The 3,974-nt window shown below is 50.4% G+C and overlaps 1 pseudogene; it reads right to left on the reverse strand.

Annotated features, from left to right (window-relative positions):
* Window positions 1–2,715: 2,715 nt before the first annotated feature.
* Window positions 2,716–2,854, reverse strand: LOC123088958 (uncharacterized; annotated as a pseudogene).
* Window positions 2,855–3,974: the final 1,120 nt, after the last annotated feature.

Raw genomic sequence — 3,974 nt, forward strand, 5'->3', positions numbered from 1 at the left:
ATGACCATATTGTCAACATACACCAACATGCAAAGAGTGACACCATTTTCATAAAAGATAAACAACGAAGTGTCTACTGCAGACAGCACAAAACCAAGTTGTTGAAGACGATCATGAAGCCGAGCATACCAAGCACGCGGTGACTGCTTCAACCCATACAAAAGCCTTCTGAAGCTTGCAAACATAGTACAGACGGCTCGGATCTTGGAACCCCGGCGGCTGTTGCATGTATGCCTCCTCCTCAAGAATTCCATGCAAAAGTGCGTTGCTGATGTCCACTTGATGAAGATGCCAGCCACGAGAAACAGCCACGGAGAGCACCAAACACACTGTAGCAGGCTTCACAACAGGAGAGAAAGTTTCTGAATAATCGATGCCATACTGTTGAGTAAACCCACGAGCGACAAGGCGAGCCTTGAACTTGTCAAGCGATCCATCATATTTATGCTTGACTTTGAACACCCATTTGCACCCAATGATATTCTTGCCAGGCGGCCGCGGAACCAATGTCCATGTGTGGTTGTGCTGGAGAGCAGAGTATTCAGCTTCCATGGCAGCGCGCCACTGGTGGTCGGCAAGCGCGTGTTGATAGGACCGTGGTTCAACATGAAAAGTGCGCCACCGAGGATCGTAGCGCATAGTGCCATTCGTCGACACCAGCTTCTTGACGATGTTGTCGCGAAGCCGCGTCTACATGCAATGTTGAGTTGCAGGAGCGCCGGCCACAGGCGTTGGAACAGCCTGTAGCTCAGGAGACGCCATGGGAGTTGAGTCCTGTGCTGGCTCGTCCGCCGCATCCGGGGGCGCAGGGGAGGCCAGCCCAAAATTGAGGGAGCGACCAGAGGGCTCGCATGGCGATGTATCGTCCTGACTTGACGCGCCTGCAAGTGACCGAAGTGGAGTGCATGGCGAGGCTGATCCAGTTGTGGACGTCCCTCGGCTGGCTGCAGGCATTGCACCAGAGGGTGAAGACGAGACAGAGGGATCTAAACCTGCACAAGAATCAAGGCTAGACGAACCATCAGGAAGCAAGGTTAAGTCATAATTCCGCATGGGGTCATTAGCAATAACTGGCTCGGAATGAGGAAAAACAGATGGTGGCATGGGGAGGAGTGATGGCGTGGGTGTTGTGCATGCAAAAGGGTAAACTTGCTCATCGAAAACGATGTCACGAGAAATGTAGATACGACCCATTGAGCGATCTAAGCATTTGCAGCCTTTGTGCATGGAGCTATACCCAAGAAATACACATTGGCGAGAACGGAAAGCAAGCTTGTGATTGTTGTATGGGCGCAAGTTTGGCCATCATGCACAGCCGAAGGCACGGAGGAAAGTGTAATCAGGCTGTTCATTTAGGAGACGTTCGACTAGTGAAGAATTTTTCAGTGTACGAGTGGGCATGTGATTTATAAGGTAACATGTAGTCACAAATGCTTCGTCCCAGAATTTTACAGGGAGAAAAGAGTGTGCAAGGAGAGTAATGCCGGTTTCCACGATATGGCGGTGCTTCCGTTCAGCGATGCCATTTTGTTGGGAAGTATGTGGACAAGTTACTCGATGGGTGATTCCCTCGCGATGGAAATATTTAGAGAGACGATGGTACTCGCCACCCAAATCAGTCTAGACTGTTTTAATCTTGGTGTTTAACATGCGTTCAACGTGCTTCTGAAAAATTGTAGAAAATTTGCCCTGCTTCAGATTTGCGTTTAAGAAGATATATCCATGTGAACCGACTATAATCATCAAGAAAACTCACATAATATTTAAAACCCCCAACCGAAGTGGTCGCTGGCCCCCATACATCAGAATGAATAAGTTCGAGAGGTGCATGCGTTACATGAGTAGAATCCCTAAATGGCAACTGATGGACTTTAGCACGTTGACACGCATCACAGACACTAGATTCGACAGGCGGTGCACAAGCAAATTTATTTAACCTAAGAACGGACTCGACGACACTTTTGCTGGGATGACCTAAGCGTCGATGCCAAAGATCATGAGAAAGCTTCATGCTGGAGAGCGCTCCACAACTGGACACGGATGACCTGAGGCTTGGCATCGGGTAGAGTCCGCCACGACATCTACCTTGAAGAAGAACTGCCCTCATTGCCCGGTCCTTAAGATAGAAATGATCAGGGTGAAATTCAGCAATAGCATCATTATCAGAGGTTAACTTGTGCACAGATAAAAGATCTTTGCTAACATGTGGAACATGCAATATGTTGCGAAGATAGAGTGGACGTGACGAGCCAGAAATAGCAGATTGACCAATATGCGAAATAGACAAACCTGCACCATTGGCGACTTGCACTTCATCTTTGCCGTTGTAGCGCTCCTGGATGGTGAGCCTGTCGAGGTCGCTGGTCAGATGATCGGTGGCACCCGAGTCCATGTACCAGCACGGATACTCGACGCCGCCGGAGTGCACAACGTTGCCGGAATGCTCACGGTTGTCTTCAGGCTGATAAGCATGGTTGAGGGGGTTCCTGCAGTGCAGAGCATCATGGCCAAACTTGGAGCACACCTGACACTTGATGTACTTGCTGCAACCACGTCCCTAGCCACGGCCACGGCCTTTACCGCTTTGACCGCCTTGGCCTCCAGCTTGACCTCCGTGGCCGCCGCGCCCGCCATTGCGCTGGCCATTAGAGTTGCGTGCTGCAGAGTTGGCGGAGGAGTGGAGCTCGCCCACGAACGCCCGCTGTTCCATGTGGAGCTCGGCGCTGACGAGGAACACGTAGAAGCTGCCAAGGCTGATTGGCTCCTCGCGAGTGGTGATGGAGGCTACCAGAGGTTCAAATTCAGACCCAAGACCGGCCAGCATGTAGCCGAGGATCTCGTCATCGCCAAGAGGCTTTCCAATGGACACCATAGCATCAGCAAATCCCTTCATCTTGTTGAAGTATTCAGTAGCGGTGAAGTCCTTCTTCTTCAGGTTCGACAGCTGAAAATGCATCTGCATGAGACGCGCCTTGTTATGCGAGGAGAACATGTCATGGAGGGCCGCCAAGACAGCGGCGGAGGTGGTCATGAGCGTCATCTGACCGAGCACATCCTCTGTCATGGAGCCCAGCAATGTAATGAGCACCAACTGGTCTCGCTGGTACCACTGAAGGAAGAGCGGGTTTGCCTCCTCCTTGGCATCGGCGCCGGTGCCGGTGGTGATGGTGTAGGACGGCGGCTGCTCCGAGCCATCGACGTAGCCGAAGAGGCCATGGGAGTGGAGCACCGGGACAACCTGTGTCTTCCAGGGAAGAAAGTTTTCCCTTGTGAGATGGATCGTGATAAGATTGCTGATCGAGGAGACCGAGACAGGGGCGAAGGAGCTAGCAGCGGTGGCGAGGACACTGACATTGGGAGAGGTGAGAGCACCGGAGGTGGAGTTGATGGCAGCAGGGCCTGACATGGCGGCGGCGGGGTGGGAGAGATCGATGGGAGAGGATCTTATCGCTCTAATACCAAGTCAGAAGTAATGAATTGCCGTGAATTATGCGTCAGGGCTTGCCTTCCATTTATACTCAGGCAGGGTACAAGATAGATACAATTCAGTTAGGATTTTATCTACAACAACCTAACTTGATCATTATCTATACAGCACACGAGCTGATCCTAACAACCTATGGTTAGGCTACATACTCGTTTAACAGATTTAAACCCTGAAGTTATAAGTCTCGTCGAGAATGAACCCTCACCTCCGAATCCCAGAAATCTATACCATGTCCTCTCTAATCCGGTTGTTTTTAACCCTGCGGTACTATCCAAATAGGGATTTGCTATGTGGCACAAAAAGGTCTAGGATGGTCGGAAGCACATGTGGATGGGTTCCATTTGTTAGCAGAAGATAGCAAGAAAAATCTAAGATAAATATATGGTTTTCGGATTGGAACCGGAGATCAAGCGCCTTGGCTGCAACAGCTACCAACCGCCCGTGATAACAATCATTAATGTTAAAAAATTAATAGGCATTGGTCTAT

This window comes from Triticum aestivum, chromosome 4A (assembly GCF_018294505.1).
Source record: "Triticum aestivum cultivar Chinese Spring chromosome 4A, IWGSC CS RefSeq v2.1, whole genome shotgun sequence".
NCBI classification, from domain to species: domain Eukaryota; kingdom Viridiplantae; phylum Streptophyta; class Magnoliopsida; order Poales; family Poaceae; genus Triticum; species Triticum aestivum.